Source organism: Cyanistes caeruleus, chromosome 2 (genome assembly GCF_971803275.1).
Source record: "Cyanistes caeruleus chromosome 2, bCyaCae1.hap1.1, whole genome shotgun sequence".
Classification (NCBI taxonomy): Eukaryota; Metazoa; Chordata; class Aves; order Passeriformes; family Paridae; genus Cyanistes; species Cyanistes caeruleus.
In genome coordinates this window covers 55832218-55853505 of record NC_141702.1, presented here as the reverse complement: position 1 = coordinate 55853505, position 21288 = coordinate 55832218, and the positions used below count along the sequence as shown (strand labels likewise).

Sequence of the window (21288 nt, the reverse complement as noted above, 5' to 3'; positions counted from 1 at the left end):
CTGTGGTCAAGAGAGGCTCTGGCAGTCTGGGAGGCACTTTGTGTCCCAGCTTGGTTCTGAGCCTCCAGATAAGAGATGTCATAGTGATTTGCTTGAGTTGCCTCCCAGGGAGAGATATCCTCTCTTCCAGTGCATACAGGACAAAGAGAGATCACTATGTTTTCAGTGAACAGAATTTATATTAGACATGGTACAAAATCTGTAGTTCTTAGGTAAAGGAAGCTGTTCCTTAAACAAGGAGTGTCAAAAAATTGCAGCAAGCATAGATAGAGTTAAAACATTATTTTCTCATTAATATTTTTATTATTACTAACTTGAAAAGCTCCCCTGGAGTATAATAGCAGAACAGTAAACGCGTCTAGCAAAATAACAAGTACCTATCACTGAATAATTAAAGTTGTCACTGAAGAAACAAAATATAAAACCATAAACAAGCCTTGAACAAACAAGAAATAATCAATGCATGATGATAAAGGGAACCAAAACATCTGGCATCTTTGCCAGAAAGCATCTACAGATGTGTTCTGATGTATGATAAGAAGAAATAACATTTTGGAGTCACAGGCCCTCAGTGAGGCTCCTGCCTTCCAGTGTGGTTAAGTCACAGGGAGGTGCAGCCAGCTTTGCTCCCGCTGTGGGTCTCAACAGACCTCCTGGTGAATTGTTCAGATTTTTGAGGGCTATTTCTGGTGTGTGGTACAGAATCTGATTCAGCTACGCAAATGAAGTGACAAAAGGAAAGCTGTCCTATTTGCTGCTTCCTTGAGGCACTGCCTTCACTCTCAGATCCAGGCTGCTTCTGAAAGCAGAGCCCAAACTTTGCCTGAGTAATCCAATTTAGACATCACTGGTGGGCAGAGACCCACTGTTTTGGTATCTTTTAATCTCGAATTTCCAAAAGGGACAGAGAGTCAAGTGAAAAGAAAAATCAGTGCTATTTTGTAGATGGAAAAGTTATTCTCACCCTTTCTTCAGACAGTCTTTCAGGCTCACTTTGCAATTTACAGTTAGTTTACAGACAACCTGAACATCCACAAGTAATGGCCAGCTGCCTTTAATCTAGGTGTTTCACTGGAAGTTTCTGCAAATTAGTAATAGCCACCTCATAAGGCATTATTGATATTCAAAATCCAATTACTTCAGAATCAGAGGGCAGGTTGGTAGGTGAGGATTCACTGCAGTCATGTTAAAAAAAAAGAAAATCAGAAAACAAAAAAAAAGTGTAGGACATCTAGTTTGATTCATGAGACAATGACAGAGCTGACTGTGGTTGTTCTACCTTTTCCACTGTATCTGCACAGTTTTCCTTATGGCAGGACACACAAGAAGTCACTTTAAAATAAAAAAAAATACCTGGCTGACTGCTGAAAAGATCATTTGTCAAGAGAAGAATGCTATGGAGGGAAACTCTGACCTCTAAACCTGCAACAACAACAAAAGCCAGTGTTTTAAGAAGTTATTTTGAAGCCTAAATAAACCTTGACAGACTCCCCTTAAACTTCTTTTACAGTGATTAATTTCCAGCTAGGGAAATATTGACTCTGAGAGAAAATGAAAATATTTCCATCTTCTTTCTAACACTGCATTATAAGATCATTTGACCTACTAGATAGAGTGGAAAATCACTATCTGTCTTGATGTTATTAGATGGATCAGGTTTCAAATCTCTCTCCCTCTGTTTTCCTTTGCTTCCCCTGTATCAGCATGTCATCTTCCTGTCTCTCTCCCCTTCAGTCTGGCTTGAGGAGGCAGAGCCCTCGGTGCTTACAGGGAGGGTGGCTGCCTTTTTTGTGGGGTGATTGTGAAGATACAAGGGGCAGTCAGAGGCTCATGGAATGCCGTGAGGAAAAAATCCACCTTGCCCAAAATATTAAATGTACATGGTTATTTACTCTTGTTCTGCTTATATTTCCTCTCCCTGTGTGGAGGAGTTGTCCTTTTCAAGAATCAGAGCCATTTGTCACATCAGCCACACACCCTCCCCATTTCCACACAGAACTCCTCTTATGGGTTTGGCTAGATGCTGTAAATGCTTTAGGAATCTTCCAGAGGGCTTTTGATCATGATGTCTATGCATGTATGCCTGCTGCAGCCTCAGATTTATTAGGAGGGTAAATAAATTATACTCACCAGCCCCAAAAATTCCTTTTTAATTGCCCCTGATACCTTGAGATGACGTACCCAATGAATTGCATGGCAATACTACCTCCACCATACCCAGCTGGGCTCTAAAGTGCTTTTGTTGACTTCAAAAAGTGATGGAAGGAGGAGCAGGGTGCACCAGCTGGAGAAAGAGACAGGAGCTCTGGCAGAAAAGCTCTGTTGCTTGTTGTATGCCCCACTGAAAGTTTTCTTCATGAGGGAACTTACAATAAATTCCTAAAGTGACTAAAGCCATTGCTTAAAGAACTTTGGCAGCCTTTGTGCATATCTTATTACTTGCTTGGCTTCGGAGACAGCAGGACACAGAGCATCTTCTAGAAAAAAAAATATATGTTTGATCCTAGCTGTTTCTAACAGAATTGGCCAATTCAAACAAGATGAATAATAACAATAAAAAAATCTAGCTCAGATCTCTGTGTCAAAAGATATACAGAGAGAACATCAGCCAACCCCATGGAATATCCTTCAAAATGTCTTTGGAAGGATATGAAATGTAAGTTGCCCATAGTTCATTACTTTAGTAAAAGTGGCTGTGAACTACTGTGTGCCACTGCCCTGAGGATTTCCCTTGCCATGCTTCCTTCCTGCAGCAAACCTCTGATGGAAAGAGCTATTTGATTTTTCATGAATCTAGAGAAAAACTGAACTTAAAGATTCTTGTTAAGGCAGCAGACCCTAGTGCCCAGTATTGCACAATACATTCACCCCTTCGCAGCACCCAAAATTAGCACCCAACTGAGTTCATGCCTAGATAAGTACACAGGAAAATAAATATTCTTCTGTTAGAGAATCCTTATACAGGGTGAGGTGCTGAGGTCTTTTCACAGCAAGGCTTCTTGGTTCTCACTTCTTCACAGATTCAGGTCATTAGAATAGGTCCTGATTTATTAAATCTTTTCTTTTGAGGACTTTTTTATTTGGGTCCAATGTAACAGTCTGTTCCTAGGCACTTTCACCCAAAATAGGTGATAAAATCATATGGTCCTGGCTCCTTTAAAATATTTTCCTGTGATTTTCTATGGATTATAATGGCACATTTTCTGTATTCCTGTCATGACTTACAATGCTTAGCCAAAGGAACAATCTTTGCAATCTGAAGTATTTGAGTTGAAAGTTGTAACTATCAGCCAATAGGTGAACAGCCAAAGCCTGCATTACTGAGAACTTCCTGGTCCATTGATTGCAGTGCTCCTGTGCCAATTTACAGACCATAGTCTGTGGATGCCAAATCAGTTAAGTAAAAGCTGAATGAAATTAGAAGTTTACACTTTCCAGACATATAAATATATATTAAAAATCAGCCAACAGCTTCTGAAGATTTGGCTGTACTATGCATAAGGATTTGTACATGAAGAGTTAATGAACTTGTCAAGACTGAGTAAATATTTGTTTATAATTGCAAGTAGGCCCCAAGCCAAGTATTTTTTTATGGCTATTAGGCAGACCAAGTCTACAGCAGAAATGTTGAATAGGACTGTGCTTCTCATCCCTCCACTTCTACTGTGCTCACTCCCCTCATTTTGGGGTTCCCTGAAGGTTGTTTCAGGAGAAGATTCTTTTCTCTTCTCTTTTGAATTCTAATAAGTTGCAGGTGGCAGCTGCCATAATTTTCCTTTGAATACACAAGTAGTCAAGCCTCAAAGAAAGAACTGTCAGTGCTAGGATCTGGCCTGACCTCCGTAAGTGGCAGCAGACAAAATCTCTTTTGCCACCAGCAGTCTCTCCACCAGTTTTCATGTTTGAAGCCTTGCATTAATGTGAACTTCTAATGTCTTTCATGAACCAGACACTGCAAGAGCCTTCAGATCTCATCTTGATTCACTTTAAAGATCGCCCATTCACTTTTACAAGAATAAATAGGCGTTTTTTGTGAATTTTCCACTTTTTCTCTGGAAAGGACTGGAGCCTTCTACAGGAGTTTGGGCTAGCACCTACTGCTCTGCTGCTTCTCCTGGGTCCCTTGTAACACCCAGACCATTTCTTTAGTGAAGATGTCAGTCTCCTTCACAAGCTTGGCTGTGTTCACTTATTGTTAACACAGCTGTATAGCTGCAGTAAGGACTTGATGAGGAAAAGTAGGAGTAGACATCTCTCATGAATGTGTATTGCCATTACATAAATATTGAAATAATCTTTCTTGTTCACTTTTACTCATCTTTTGCTGGTAGTAGTAATAAGTGTTTTTATTTCGTTCTTAGAAAGGAGCTCCTATAGCTCCTATAGCTCCTAAACACAAAAGATTATCTTCAGCAGAACTGAATGTGTATTTCAAAGGCAGACTCAGAAGTCTCCAAGCTACATACAGGCAGGATCTACTGCCTTGTGTTAAAAACTGGATGCCTTCTTTCCCTTTTCTCTCCATATCTTGCTTCCATTCTTCTTCTATCTTTACATCTTTTCCACTTCCTATTCTTCACAGCCAGCTGGCCTTCATTTCATGTACATAGAAGCATCACACTAAAAAAGTGTGATTTCCCTTAACATACCTAAAATCCACACTTCAGTGTTTGCAGCCTACAGAATATTTTCTTTCCAAGAGCAGGGTGTAGCTTCAATTCCTTCCTCTTTCACAGGCAGCTTGGCTTTCAGAGAGAAACCTTATTGCACCTCCAAATCTGCACCTGTAGAAGAGAATATCAGAAGGTATGATTCCTTTTGCCAGCTTGCTTTTCACAAACCCTTTACAAGCACATGTGCCTTCTGTGCACTGTGTGTTTTGGAAAACTTCTCTATGTTTTGTTGTATTATTACTCCTATTGGCACTATTACAGGGATTATACATGCAGCCAAGGGCCCCAAACAGAAACACAGAAATAAGGGCTTTTTTTTTTCATTAGATATTGCATAGATAAAAATCAAAATGCAAAATACTGTAACTCCTCATCTGCACAATAACAAGAGGAATAGCATGAAGCAGTAACAAAGCAAATAGGTTTTTCATAAATTATAATAATTGTCCTTCTTTTTTGATCGCTCCTATTGGGATATGTAAGCATTCTGGCATGAGCCAGAGTGTAAAAGGATTTAATGAAGAAAACCTCAAGCTGTTAAAAGTGATGCTGGATATATAGCAGGAAAGGTGAGGAACAGTGCAGCCAACTTCATATGTCTCTGGTGCTACTAAAGTTGCTTCAAGAGACTGTGTTGAAAAAAAAAAATTAATAATAACAACAACAACAATAAAAAAACAAGAACAACAACAACAATAATAATAATAGTTGTTATTATTATTACTGTTATTATTATTATTTCTGCCATTTCCTCATATTTTAAACTGTGACCTAATAGTGATGGAAGGGTTGATGTCCCAACAGAGACATCATGTGCTATCAAGGGCACATTTCCATTCTGGAGTTGAGGATGTCCATTGGCACAGCAACAGGTCCTCCCAGGCAGGGCAGCAAGAGGCATGAGTGACAGGACAAAGCAGAAGGAGAAAGTGTAGCATTGTGGTGCTCCCTGACAACCCACTCTGCTTAGGAAAGTAGGATGCATGCCAAGGGAAAAGACAAAGGAAGGCTGAGTAGAGAAGAGGAGGATGGGATTCCTGCCTCCCATTGGCAGAGGCAGAGCAGGGGAAAGTAGAAGTGGCATATGTAGAAGAGTAAGAAGAAAAAGCCAGGGAATGTCACAGAGGAGGCATAAAGTTAAGAATGGGACAGATTTTACAAAACGGGAAACTGTGACTCTGGAAGTCAATCAGGCTTAAGAAGACCATTACCCTGGCTGCTCCCTCATGCCCATGGGCATGAGCCCACAGTCATCAGCATTTCTTCTCCTCTGAAGCAAGGCCTCTATTTACTACCTTCTAAACCCATAAGGAACCTGAACTATGTCATTTCTACTCGCTAATTTAACCACACTAAGTTCACAGAAAGCATTTTGTAAGAGGGACATGACCTGGCTATGTTAGCACCACATGTTGTAAGATACAGAAAAGGATCTTTCATACTTCAGAAGTCTTGTTTCTCAATTGCTGGTCTCTTACTTTTTAAGTTCTTTGCCGTTTTGAATGGATTTCAAAACAAATCAACAGACACATAGAGTCTTTGGTTATTTTTGGCCAGAGTTGGATAAATGAATAGTCCAGAAAGTTTCTGACATCGTGCCAAATGTATATGTGCCTAAAGTTTAAGAGTCATGTTTTCCAGGAAACCTTGAAGTTTGCCGAGATTTATGCTTTTGATATTGTCATCCATTACTGTATTCAAAGGAGTTGTCTGCATAAAGGTTGATAGAGGGCAGTCAAACCTTTTGCACTGAACAAATTATATCATTAGGTGTCTGCTTGTGGGTCAACTTGTTCTCAAGCCCCAAAAACTAAACACAGCTGAGTTCTAAATCCCCTGACAAATGAAGGCTGTGAGCAAGGATCATGAATAACATATGGCAAATGGAATTTCCAAACACCACACTGCCATACAATATACACCTGATAAATGGTTGTCTACAGTGATGCTGTTGAAAAAGGCACTTGATGCAAGCCTCATGCATGGCAGAGAAACATTAATATAATTCTGCAAGATATATCAAAGCTAGCAAGGCACTTATATGAATGTGTTGTCTGGTCCTCCCTTCCCCAAGTAAGGACGAGATCCTTGTTTTCTTGTACATGGGAACAAAGAGAGGTGGTAATTTGACTTGCCATGCCTGAAGCCTGTGGGACAAGAAGTGTTCAAACAAGAACAAAGACAGGATTATGATAGGGAGAAGAAAGAAAGAGAGAAGATGAAGAAAAGGACAGAAAAATATTACTCAAGATTAACTTTCAGGTGCAGCTGTAGCCACAAAATTTAAAAGATTGCACGGCATTTTCCTAGAAGTACAGCAAATGATTTTGTCCAACTAAATAAAAATGTGAACACAAGAACCACACTCCCTGATCATCTGAAATGCAGCCAACTCTTGGGCAGACATGAAGTTAGACAGCACACAAAAACCACTAGTTTTATAAACAAAGTGTGGGATGCTGCATCTTGATCCACCTGGGCAGCATCACAGCCCCAAAATCAAAATGTGCCACAAGAATTTGGCCAGGACCCCAGAACAGTGCACAGAAAGTAGTCAGGTAGGCTATTTAGCACAGGCAGACAGTTAAAATGGATAGATTATTATTTTCCTAGTTGTTTTGGGTTTTTTAGGGGGAGGGAATTTGTTTTGGGGTTCGTTTCTTTGTTTTGGTGGTAATTTCTGGAGTTGTTTGTAACATTGGTATCCTTTGAAAATGTATATATTTTTATGTGTGTACATATGCAAAAAATTATATGTGTTTGTTACTGCTGGTTAGCCTCTTGAGGTGCTTCTTACCCTTTCTGAGATTTAGAAAATAATAGTAATAATAATAATAACATGAATGTTTCAAGTGTTATTTTTAGAAAAGATGTAAAAAAATAATATTTTTCCATTGAATTAGACTGATTATTTATAGCTAAGAAAATAAATAGAAGGATAATTAGGATGTTCAATTTTCAAGTGTTCTCAGCACTTTCTGTGTAGCTTCATTTCAAACATGAACTAAGTATAGTAATTAGAAAGTGGTTAAATAGTGCCAGGGACAGAAGGTTGTGGGTACATGCATTCAATTGTTTTTTTTTTTTTTAGATGCAAATAATTTTCAATTTTTCATTATAGTGCTAAAATCAGAAAAAAGGAATTCATTTTCATTGACTCAAAATTATCTTTTAAAAAAAATCTGCCTATGTCACTTGAAGGAAAGGTCTCACCTTATTAAAAGCACAGGGAAATACATGGATTTACTTCTAAGTTTTATGCAATTTCTTTCATATAAATGTTTGCATAAGCACAAATGAGAAAGCCACATAAGGGAAAAGTGGAAGGGGAAGAGAATAGATTTTTCTTTAGCCAAAGCTGCCACCAAGAAAGCAGGAGAATCCGTGTACCCGCGGATCGCCCGCGTCAGTTACAACTGGCCACTTAACCGATGTTAACGGGTCAAACCAGCGGTCACATAGCAAGAATCACCATCACTGTGAGACCGAAGTTACCGCTACTCTGGCTGTTAGGTGTCAAGTTCAACTCTCACAGATTGCCCAGTGTGGTCTCAGAGCCAAATTTTCAGATGTTCATCCATGCACAGAATAATGCACATGTCACTCAGGGCCTGTGCTTGCTCAGACAACACCTCCATTAAGACTTCAGAAGAGAGATTTTCCTGCCTAGGGGTCATGTGGAGTCTGTTGGCAGACTGGTGTGTAGTTCAGGGCATGGCTAAGTGCAGCACCATTCACAAAAGGCAATGTGTTAAGGCAACAGTTTAAGAATCACTAATTCATGAATCTAAGTCTGATAATTATTTTTATTGCCACTGCTAACTTTTACAGTTTGAACTAAAATGTATGGATGTGCAAGTCAGAATTGCTTGGGGAAATCGTACATTAGTCTAGATTATGTAGGAAGTCAGATTAGATGATTGTAACACTTCCTTCATGACAGAAAAATTCATGACACTGTTAGATGTTTTGTTGAATTGGAGTCTAAGTGATAAGCAAAATTAATAGATTTCTGTATTTCCCTGGGTGGTCTGTCCATAACATGGGAATATTTGTGTTTCTGTCCTCTGATCTGCTTGTACATGCAATATATATGTGTATGTATGGACTTAACGCTGATAAATAAATAACCTGATTCTCAGACTGATTACTTAAAAGCCCTAGAGAAAATTGAAGAAATATGCTTTAGCCACTGATTTTGCGCATAAAGTAACTCTTAATCAAATTAGCCACTCCAGAGAACAAAAGTCCCTTGCATTTCAGTGGGACCATCTGCATGAGTAAACCTTTGCAGGATTGGTCTCTCCATGTTGCTTAGAGTTGTAAAGAAGCTTAAGTGCTGAACATGTCTTCTGTGGATGTTTCTTTTTAGCCTGTTTCTGGCTCTCTACCATCATGATTTTGTCGCAGGAAACATCTATGCTAAACATCACTGTCAATTCCAAGACAAGAGACACATTCAAAAGCACATGGAAGCTTTTTTTGTTACCATAAGTTGCCCGCAGAGGGTCCATTCATTCTGTTTGCTTGTTCCACTGTGTAATAGCTCAACTCAAGTATCAACAAGATAAGCTTTTAAAAGCAGAATATTCCCAGCTGTTGCGGTCAGGCAGCAGCAGCAGGTTCCTATCTGAGGACAGCAGAACAGCCCAGTGCGCTCGCGGGGATGGCAGTGTCGAGGGGAAGCATGTGTTCTCTGTACACAGTAGCGAAGGGTCCAATAGACAGCAATTAGCACCAGCAGAATGAAGATGAACGGTCATATACATAACCTTAATAAAAATGTCACAGAAGAGAAATCTCACACCATATGGATCCATGCTGAGCTTTTTTTTTTTCCCTTTTTTTTTTTCCTTTTTTTTTAGAGGCGAGACAGCTCCATTTCTTTATAGTCTTTTGCATTAGTTTCTCTCCCTAGTTTTTTTTTGCAGCCTTCTTCCTCCCTAAGCATTATGCAGATGCCAATTAATGGAAAAACAACAACAAAAAAAAATGTTTTCATTTCTGTATTTTTAAATACACACTCAGACTGAGATTTTCATCAAAAGCATCTTCTGCTCAACCTTAGCAACCTGAGTAGGTTACTTGAACATCATTAGATCCCTTTTCCACTCATTTTTGGAAAGAAATTTGCAAGGTTTTATCCCTGCTAAATTACAGTAGCTTGACAGTGGGTATTGCTTATTCTCAGGTCTTCTACTTGTGTTTTGGACATAACAAAGCCTATAAATTTTATCATTATAAGTATTACTTTTACAAATTTTTAAAGAGTTTAAAAAACTTTGACAAAAAGTCTTTGAAGTATGAAGTTACCTTTATGCCATATTGCGGGTATTATTTCCACTTTCCACCTTGAGATAAAAGTCCAAAGGCCAGGGGGAAAAGTGATCAAGGAGTGCTGGAATAGGAAGAAAATATTTTCCCAGAAAGTCATATTAGAGTTTAGTGTTATTCTCTTCGAGTCATGTCCTTGCCTTTCCTTGATCAAAACAGAATATTACTGATGTTTTGCAAGCTCCGTTTGATGTTCGACAGCAATATTTTGATGCTTTCTGCCTTTTCTTTACTCCCAGTAATAAGACTCCTGCCTTTAGTATGTAGCTGTGAATTTTGTTGATTATGTTAACAGAAGATAGGGATGGATGGGACCTTCTGAGGTCTTCTATCCATCCTCTTGCCAGTACAAGGGGTTGACTATTCATAGCTGGAGATGTTTGAAGGCCTTCTGTGAAGAAAATTCCCCTATCTCCATCTTTCTTCCTCAGGCAAAAAAAGCTGACTGCTCTCCTCTTTCTAAAACTAGAAAATTACTAAAATACTAAAGGTTATCAATCTCCCATTCTGCAAGTGAGCCTCATCTCTTTTTGTTATGTCTACATGGAAATCAGGTTAAGTCTTTCCTTTTTGTGACATCCCCTTGCATGCTTGCAGACTGTTGCCATGTCTCCCTCTGTTTTCTCTAGATTAAGCAAATTCCTTTCATGCCACATCCTCTGCATCCATAGTAATGTCTTCTAGGCTTCTGATTATTCAGTGTGCTCACTTCTGGATTCCCTCTTTATTTGATTTGTAGTCTCCTTGAAGAACAATGCCCAGAATTATGGGCTTCAGCTGAAACTGACTACTGAGGTAGGATCGGAGAGTTGTTTTACAAATCTTGCAGACTACATTTCTGCAGGAGCATCGCACCTTTTTTCTATAGACAAGAACAAACTTGCTGTCCCTTAGTTCTATTGGTTCTCCAAGGAAAAACTGGACGTGGCAATAGAATGACTGATCATGACTTGAAAACATTCAGAAGACAGAATTTGTGGGAAATACCTCCATTTTTTACAGAATTCAGTCCTTCCAATACTTAAATTATATGAACTATTTTACTGATGGGCGCATTCCCATTGAAATGAATGACCCATGCTCATGTGTAAAAAATTTGTTTGCATGATAATGATTGAAGGATTTGGACCAAGATATTTCAGAGAAAACACAATGTAAAGCTGCGGATGGGAGTCTGTATTCCTCTTGCCTCTCGTGCCTCTGCTTTTCCGTTAATCTGGTGTAGTATTTCTAAGGACAGGATAGCTCTCATCCAATCTTGAAGATTTCTTGAAGGAAGGCAAACCTAGCAAATCTTTATTAAGAGAATGAAAACATTATTGCCTCAAGGAACAAAGCAAAACTCAGAAATACCCATAGGACTACAAGCATAGAAAAATTCTAGTATGAAATCTCATCTTCCCCCTAGTCCCCCTAGTTTAGCCTCAGTGATGACAGCAATCCACTTACAGCATGCACTAAGATGTGTCTATCTTCAGTTAACTGTGCTCACTTGTGGTCACACTACCATACTCTCTATGCAGATGGGAAATGGATGCATGCTTACAAAAAAATGTCTTTAACAATTTTAAATGGAGTGAATAATGAATGATTTCAGGCTCAAAATCCACAGAAGTTTCTCTCCCTTCTCCAACCCCTTTCTACACATTCCCTCTATGATCTGAACATTAACGCTTGGGGACTATTGACTTGACATGATTCAGAGGTGGCTGGTTTGCATCAATATTTCTAAAATCCCTCTTATTATCGTGCATATGTCAAAGTGTGATAAGAAGAAAGAAGGATGAAGCTATTTATAATTCAGAATGACTGATACCAAAAGGTATTTAAAATCAAATCACAGTATGTCAGAGTTTACTTTTAAATAAGCTTAAACAAAAGACAGTTTGAAAACAATTAGTAAATCTGACAAAATTAACTTTGACCTTACAATCTTATAAATGCCAACACAGCTTTTTTTCCAGTGTCAGTGTGCCTGCATGTGTCTGTGTGTGTATTTTCAGCAGTGCAGTAATTTCACAGCAAAGAGCCATACTGAGACTTAACTCTCAGGGAAGAATTATGCTTCCCTGCTCAGGAGCTCCCCTTGGGGGAATGTGCTATTTCACTGCTTCCTTATGCTGGAAATCCATCTGTACAGACAAGTCAGATTAGTGGCAAATTACTTTCATTATTTCTGGTAAGCAGACATTTTCTCTCAGCCCAAACTTTCAGTCATCTCTACTCCTCAGCTCACAGAGGAGGGTCTTTTTAGGGGTTTTGCTAATTTCTCTTAGTTCTCCTCTAAAAAACCTCAAAACAACCAGCTGAAAATATGAAGTCTCTGCCTTCCACCCAGCCTGGGAATGGAGATTGTAAAGACACAAAAAATGGTGAGCTTGTAAGTGTGCTGAGCCAGGAGGCAATTCCTTTTTACCCTGAATTTACTAGTCCAGCCATCTGGACCCCAATGCCAAGCTGGTGCCCAAAGAAAGCTGCTGCTTTCTTATTTTTGTCCAGACTGTCTTCAGAATTCCCTGGACAAAACAGTTTGCATGGCCTCCCTCTAGAAGGAATCAGCCCTTTCTGTAGTCTGAGAACACCTAGAAGCCCATTCTGTATCTTGGTTGACTTTCATAGTTTTTTCTTACTGAGTTAATTCCTTGTTCAGCCACCAGGCAGCAAAATCCAGTGTCTTCCTGCCATTTTAGGGGTCTCAGTAACTTGAGATTTGGACTACTGTATGACGCACATTTTTGCTTTCTGTGGTTCTATGCAGCTGTTTGTGTGTTACTGAGTGGAATCCCTGCTAGATCATGGCAGGGGGATTGAAACTAGATGATCTTTAAGGTCCCTTCCAAGCCAAACTGTTCTATGATTCCATGATCATATTCCCTTTACATTCTTTCAGCCAGAACCTAAAGATATTACATCTGTTCAGTAGATTTTTACTGAGCTAACACAGACTTAAGATAATTTTAAAATTTTATTTTATTTTATTTTATTTTATTTTATTTTATTTTATTTTATTTTATTTTATTTTTAAAATAATTTTAAATCTTTTCCTGTGCAAAGGAATCTTCTTTCTTAATTATCACACCTGTTCTCTCTTCCCACACTGGGGGGATACCAAACATCAACTGATTGACCTGCCTGTTGTCTGACCACAGATGTCTTTTTCAGCATCCTCCTAACATTTTGAAGTGTATTCCTTGATTGTCACCCCTCCTGGACATGCTGGTGAGATTACAGAAGATGTCTGGACATAATTTTTCCATTGCTGGCAAGCAAAATTTAAATGCTCCCTCCTCAGTAGTCTGAGAACGGAGTTCTTGAATATGGCATGCAATTCATGCAATCTATGAAAGCAAATTGCCAGTTTTGATTTGCAATTGCTTAAAAATCTACCCTTTTATAATTTTTTCTTTAGTCCTTCTGGTGAATATAGTCCTGATCTCTTTAGAGAGAAAATAGGCTTTTATGCAAGTTTTGGAAAAATTCAATGTACAGTCTGTTTTTTAAAAATTCATTAATCAAATTAAAGATTAATCTATTAATTTAAAATTAATTATACTTTGCTTTCAGTCCAAAACTACATTTATACATGCAGTGACAGTCACTTATTAATGCTTTTGTTGAAAGTGCTATACTCCCTGGCTCTATTTATTTTCAGAAGACACCTCCAGAATATGGGCTTTCATTTACAAGCAAAAAAAATAAGTCACCCTTTATGGCACTCAAAATGATCTTGAGAACCTAAACCGAAGTCTAATGGGTTGCCTTCCCTAGCCTGGAGACAACACAGAATTACAGCCACGCTGTGTGAGTCACTTCATTCATATCCGTCTTTGCTTTGACTTGCTCATTGTTATTTATTTACATACCATGGGCCAGACTCTCTCCTGTGCCAGAGCTCCACTCAGCACAGTTTGGAGATGGGTCATAAGGAAGTCATTACAACTCTCTCCACTTTTGTGAGCACTCTGCACCATTTCCCCTCTTTGCCAGGCAGTCCCATGTTACATCTCAAGTGAGGCTCTTAACGGTGCATTAATTTCAACGTGTCTGACGGATATGCCAAACCCATGGCACATGCTTTGGGTCCTGGCACATACAGCTGTAAATAAAAGTTGCCTGATTTTTTCATCTTTGCAGGTAAGTTTTCTGAACCTTCACAGTGCTTGTGTGTGACCAAAAATGGCTGCATGGCCATTTTTGCTGAAGATACTTAATCTGAATAAAGACACAGAATTATATGCAGCCATCAGTGATGAAAAATAAGTCACAGCTCAGTTTGTTCAATGACTGGTGCAATTGATCTGGAGGCTTTCAGGAACTTCTGTATTAGACAAAAATCACTTGGAGAGAGGAGACTTTGGAAGGATTTGGAGGATTCCTTTCCAAATGAAAAGATTAAAAATTATGGCAAGACAGATACCACTGCTGGAAACCATTTTTGCTTCCCTCTCCTCTGGCATCAACCATCATTGCCCAGACTTTCCCTGTACGTCTGTGGGATGTTTGAAGGAGAGCCTGGAGAGCTGCTGCTGCATTCTGAGCTCATCCCACCCACTTCAGGCACTCCAGAGAGGTGTCTGGTCACCATAGACTCTCTCTGTAATTGGAGGAGAAACATATCTCCAGAGGGTGTCTGTCCACTTGAGATCATCACCTACTTCAAAGAGAGCTGAAAACAATTTGGATCCTAACATATGAATTGCTGTGAAGTGTCTAAGGTTAAGTGAACAGGCTTTTTAACTATTTATCTTCATGCATGAATAGTTATCATGGAAAGATAATAATGAATTTCCCTCTATTAATTCCTTTGTGAATTAACTTGAATGTTTATTGATTTGATTGTTTATTATCCCACAAATAGTAAATTATTCTTGCAACACTGCTGTTCAAGACAGCTGTAACAGGACCTAATGGACAGATAGGGACTTGTGACCTTGTGACTTGTATAGAGAGATGCACGTGTATACACATTTGGACATGTGCCCACCCATGCACTTGCCCACCAGTCTCATTTACTCAGAAAGTCTTGCTAAAACACTATATGTATAATGTATATATGTATAGTGCATGTATATAGAAACCTGTTACAAGGTACAAGCACAGGGTACCCTAGCTGGAGTTTTTTCACCACTATACCACCAGCATTTTTTACTTTATGACTGCTGGATACAGGAACAGTTTTAAAAGTCCATTTATGAAGTTGAGTTACAGAAGTGTTCCTACTTCAGATTTCAAAACCTCTGAATGTTGTTTGGTGTGTATTTGATTTTTGAAGACTTCTTTCACTGAGTATATTTACTCTGTGTTAACAGAGGGATAGACGGAACTTGTTGCTTTTTATTTCCTTGTGGACTACTATTAGCAGAAGATAAATCAAGCGCTTTGCCAGTGGGCTCTAAGGCATTAGGACGGTAAGACTCAGTTTTCTTAGTTTCTACTACACCTGCTGAAGTCTTCACCTCTTCTCTGCTGCTCCCCTTCTTCCAGGCACTCTTCTTTCTTCTGCACAGCTTGCATCCACCATTCAGTTTTATTATGCACATCTGCCCAATCCAGAGCCCTCAGACCTTCCCATATCTTCCCGGTTTCTTTTCCTAAATAGTCTTTGCACACTGTGTCAACCTCTGACTCCCCTCCCGCACCCCAAACCAATTTTCTGTTCATTGAAACTCAGGTTACCCTTCCAAGATCCTTTCCCAGTCTTCCTGTGACAGGGAGAGCCCGGGGAACTGAGTGCCACCCTAAAAATCTGGATCCCACCTGCTGCTCAGAGGCAAGGTCCTGGGTAAGGTGCAGGGATCAGCTGGTCTGTACCAGACAATTTTCCTATGAAGAAACCATGGAATCATGGAAACATAGAATCACATAGGTTGGAAAAGACCCCCAAGATCATCAAGTCCTACCTTCAACCAGACATAATTAGTGAGAATGAATTTCTGAGAAAATTTTAGCTGCTAAAATCAAACTCTATATTCAGTACACTTAGTCTGATTTTAAAAGGCAGTAGAATCTTGTTAGAAAATGATTCACACTTGATCAGCACAAAGGACCCCATGTCTACCAATCCTGAATGCCTTCTGGAAAGCAAGGAGATGTAATTCTGGATTTGGTGAAGAAATCCACTAAGAAAAATGCATTCAATCCTAGGATGAAACTTGAAACCGTGTCAGACAATGCCCATAAACTTGGATTTTCAAATTAGATCAGTAATGCAGAATTTATGTTCAGGTGCTTATTTCAACCATCTCACCCAGATGCCCATTCCTGTGGCCAAAGACGAGAAGCTGGCTCCTCCAGAGAATCATTAATCCCAGTTTGGGCAAGAAAATAAGCCAATCCCTCAGCCCAGCACAGGCAGTCCTGGCACAGAAACCTGAGCCAGGTACATTTCTTTTTGTGGTAACACTTGTCCTAGAAACTTTAATAAAAAGTGATGAATGTGAAAATGTTTCTCAGGCTTACTCTTCCTGAAGGAGGCAATTGCACCTGGCAGAGCTGCTGCCACAGAAGGTGTGTCAGTCTCCACCAGCCCTGCACTGCTGTTCATGCAAATCACACATGGCTGGCTGATCCTGCAGATATCATTAATATTTTTGAAGAACTCTTTCCTAAGCTAGGAGAGAAATGTATTTGTTGCCTGGGGTGGCTCCGAGATTGTAAATCATATGGCAACCCCACGTAAATGCCTTACAGAGCTTTTAATGAACAGTACCCCATAGGTGAAAGCCAACAGCAATATTAGAAATGGTGTTTATTTTATAGCCTAGAAACTGCATTTTAAATGGTAGTCTAGGTTTATATGACAGTTCTATTAAATATAAAATAGACCCATTACAAAGAAAGACCTTTACATCTGCTTTTATCTGCGTCTAAATGGCATGCCCAGCCCTGCAATTCCTCAAATGAGACATTTTTAGAACTTTATTTATGTAACAGCCATAACAAACTTGCAACTAGAAAACTATAATGGGCACAAACGGCTAATAAAAATGAGATTGTTGAAAAATACTTCTTAATAGCAATTTACAAAGGAACCTGATAAAACAGAACTGAGGCTGTGTTTCCCTGGAAGTTTGCCACCGCTGTAATCGCAATCCATTTGGCAACAGGTACTCCCCCTCTTCCATCTTCTGTGACCATTTCCCTCTGAGAATGCTGAAAGCTAAGTACCCTGAGGCTGTTCTCCTGCCCTGCCCTTGGGCAGCTGGTGCCTAGGGATCCAGAGGCACCCTCAGGGAGTTCCCTTTTCTCCCCTCCTGCCGTGCACTGGATCACCTGGAGGAGGAGATATCTTAAGGGCTTGGTCACTTGCTCGGTGGGGAGCAGGGCAGCGAGGCTCAGTCTGACCCGGGTGTGCAGTTTCCTCCTGAAACCTGCACCACTTCTCTGATGACCTGATCTGTTTATACAAGCTGGCTGAGATGAGCAGGTCAAACTTTTTGTTTACAGACTGAAAACTATTTTGCCCCAAGTAACAGCTCCCCAGGCAAAAAGACTGGAAGTTGAACTCATCTCTTCCGCAGGGCAAGTTTTGTGGGATTTTGACAATATCCACGTGGCCCTTTGTGTGATGTTAGGAGGAAACTTCCCACCACCCAAGGAAAAGAGGCCTTCTTCCAGATGTGCACTTGTCTACAGCAGACCTTCTCACTAGGCAAGGAAGGCAAGGGTAAGACAGAATGTTCAAGTAAAGGTCAAAGTCCTTGGTCTGATCTAACTTCAGGTAGTGATGAATATCCTTGAATATAAATTGATGTCTTAACCAGTTCAGCTTTGTATCTACGTAAGGAGGAAAAGTTCCTCCTAATGAGATTTTATAACACATAGACAAGAACAAAATTTAGAAATAATTAAAAAGGCATTGAATCAGCAGGGGCTGAAAACACTATACAGTGCATTAGAAGGATAATGGTGATATTGAGGTAAAAAATATACACATCATGTCACCTAAGACATACACCAGAAACTGGGTGTTCATGACACTACCTCAGGCTCACAGAGTGAAATATTGTTCAAACTCCATGCAAAGCAAGATTTAAAACAATATGGGAAGCCACTTACCCAGCCTCTTCAGTCTTCCTACCAGAAGCACTAGTAATAGCACCCATGTACCAGGAATCCCAAGCCAGCTCTCCCCCAGCTGGACTCACATCTTTCTGCAGTCTTGCACTCTCAACTCATCCATGATGCTTGCTTCTAATTTACTTTGTAAGGAAGGCTATACATTATATCCTTCCAAATTCTGTTTTTTTGCCCCAAACAGCATAGTCTGAGCTATCTGAGACTGGTGCTATGTGCAAAATAGAACATACAGAGGTACAAAAGGATCTTTGGAAATACAGGTTCAGGTAGACATGCAGTATGCACACAGGTTCAGGTATCATTGCAAGTCATAGATATTTGGTACACTGTGAGGTTGTATCATTGCTGGGATTTGCAAAAGCTCAATTTATTGCAGCTCTGTGGCTGTCAACATGCAGAGTTAGCCTTCACACAGACCATCTTTGGATTTTGCACTGAAAATGAAAAATTTGACCAAAGACTAAACAAAGAGAGAAAAATAGCTATTAAACTCCAAACAAAAAGTGCAAATGCAGCAAAAGTGGCAGCATCTGTTTAGGGCTGGGCTAGACACAGCATGTGGATAAGCCTCAACTGTGGGTAGCAGGGTTTCCTCTCTGAATGCAGACAAACATTTTTCTTCTTGCTGTTTTCGTTTATTGTTGTTGTTTTGTTTTGTTTTGAGAACCAAGGAAATGAACACACATATTTTCCCTAAAAAAATTTAGGGAAGTATCGTTTCATAGTCTGTATGGTTCCAATCTGCTGACTGATCCAGCAACATAGACTCCAGTTTATTTGAACTGATCCTAATAGAATCAGCAAAACAGAAAGGGTAAGCAAAATTTGGGTTTCTTTATTCTCCAGGGTAGCCAATAAGAATACTTCTGTGAGCAAGTAAGATCTGACCCAAAGAAACACATTTGGCAAATTCATGAAAACCGGAAAGTCAGTAGTAGCTATTGAGAAATCATAGTCATATTTTTAAGTTGTTCTGCTGAGGATTGCCTTTAACCACATCTCCCCTCCCCTTTCTGTCTCCCCCTTCTCCCAGACTTTTGTCCCAAGTACTTAATTGTGAGTAAAATATTTGTACTGGGAAGACATCAAAGGCACTGATTTTAGAAATTCGATTTTATATAACTCAAGACCTCTGGACTTCAGAAAAAGTTCATTTTGTCAACTATCACTAATCATCTGTGAACCTGGTGCTCTACCAACTAAAACACAGTATTATGAATAATGGATTTCCCCCACATCTGAAGTGTAAGAGTAATTACAAATATGAATACAGGCTATGACCATGCTTTGTGTGATTCTCTTTTCCGCTTTGGAAAAAAAAGTGCAGAAATGAACTGATACCTCTGCTTTGGAAAATGGGTAGCCTGCAAAGTCAAAAAGTGTAAAGGAAATACTCAGTGAAAGGTTTGGGCTTGGGGATTTTTTGCATATTTGTTCTAGCTGTTATTTTTTTTAATCTTCCTCTTCCACTGTTCTTCATCTTCAAAGCTTTACTCAAATTATGACATAAAAAGGTGCCAGATCCCTGCTAGCAGAGAAGAAAGGCCATTCTCTCCTATTTCTGTGGCAAAAAGGGTGCCAACACTCTAGGGAATGAGCCTTTGATATGATTAGAATATTTTCACCTTTACTTGAAGTAGTGTGATTAGAAGATGGGAGGTTGACCCTGAGCTGGGAACTGCTGCATTCCTGCTGCCTTCAGCAATGCGGAACAGCCACTTGGTGACAGCGAAACCAGATGCATTTGGAAACATCCACCCCTGTCTGAGGAGAGCTTTCTTCCTTCTTCAGTAGAAGAAACATTTTCTTCAAGTGCCGTGGATACATACAGAGTATGTATTTATGAGCTTTCACTGACTCATAAAATTGTTTAGGACAAGAGTACCCAGATCCAACATCTCAAAATCATTAGAAAAAGCAATTTAAAATTAATAGGGCCATACCCATTAATCAGTGAAAGGACAGTTGAACAAGACTTCTGTAAAAGCAACAGTAGTGATTTAAAATAAAAATTTAATTAGATATTGGAGTCATATTTTCTATGTGTGAAGAGTTATCTCTTTCTTGGATGACAGAAATAAGAAAAATTGGTAGTGCAAGAAGGAAAATAAGTCAGTACTGCAGAAAGGAACATGTTGCTCAGTTCTTATCTGTGACAAGTTGATTTCCAAATTAAATCCAAACAAAAACTGTTCACAGAGACATAAAGGCATAACTTACAGTAAAACCAAATGAAAATTCATGTATCCCCTGTAGAAATACCCCATGCCCATCAGTAATGGATGGCAATATTAGGTACTTTCCATGCCATGTGAGGATGGCAAACCTCTCTCTGCAAGAACGGGAATTTCATTGGTGACCAATTGCATTTATTCTGCCATATGCTGTTGTGGATCTCTCTAATTGCATATACATTGGTGTTTTACCATTAATATCATCCAGAACACATCTCCTGAGAATGTGTAACTACATAAAGAAAATTAGACTCTTCATTCATTTCCCAGGTCACAATTTTGTTTATATTGTTTTCCTGATCAGCTCTGGAATGTGTGTTTGGTTATCTTCTACAACTTCAGACATCTATTTTGTAGCATTCCAGTTCAAAGCAAGAGACTGGAGTGAGAGATTTTTGGCTAACATTTGTTGCTTTTGTTTTGTGATGTTTTTCCCATTCTGAAAGTATTATTGTAGAATGTGCACCAATATTTTCACGGTTTTCCAGTTTCTGGACCCCAGAAATTTCTCTCATGGAAATATGGACGCTTGCATAGACAGCTTAAGGTGTTCCTGTTTGGCTATAGGTCTGGTTTTCATACCTACAATTCTTCCCTACAATTATTCAAGAATTCTCTCATTTCATATTAAAACTCAGTCTTACACTGGAAATAAACAAATGTCAAAATATTCAGATTCCATTTATTTAAGTATGAGTTTGAATATATACCAGAACCTTTCGTGTCTAATGCTCTTGAGCAAAAAAATAGGTTGCCTCTTATTAACTGATTAACAAGCATTAAGGGGAATTGCTTCAGTCTTCTTTTTCTTAACTACAAAATGCAGTAACAAAAAAGATTTCTCTGTCACTTGAAGGTCATGAAAGGTTGCAGAGACTGGGTTATCCTACCCTGCACTTCCGAATCACTTCCAGTCATCTTATTTTTAGAAACTGGAACTAGAATAAGAAGAATATTTTTATGTGTAT

The 21288-nt window shown here is 39.3% G+C and overlaps 1 long non-coding RNA gene across 1 annotated transcript; it reads right to left on the bottom strand.

The window, feature by feature from the left end:
• Positions 1–269: 269 nt before the first annotated feature.
• LOC147654829 (uncharacterized) lies at positions 270–18430 on the bottom strand. Its single transcript, XR_015283217.1, has 2 exons — positions 18066–18430; positions 270–4784 (listed from the first exon to the last, which is right to left on the bottom strand). It is a non-coding gene; the product is annotated as an uncharacterized LOC147654829 (long non-coding RNA).
• Between the last annotated feature and the right edge of the window lie 2858 nt (positions 18431–21288).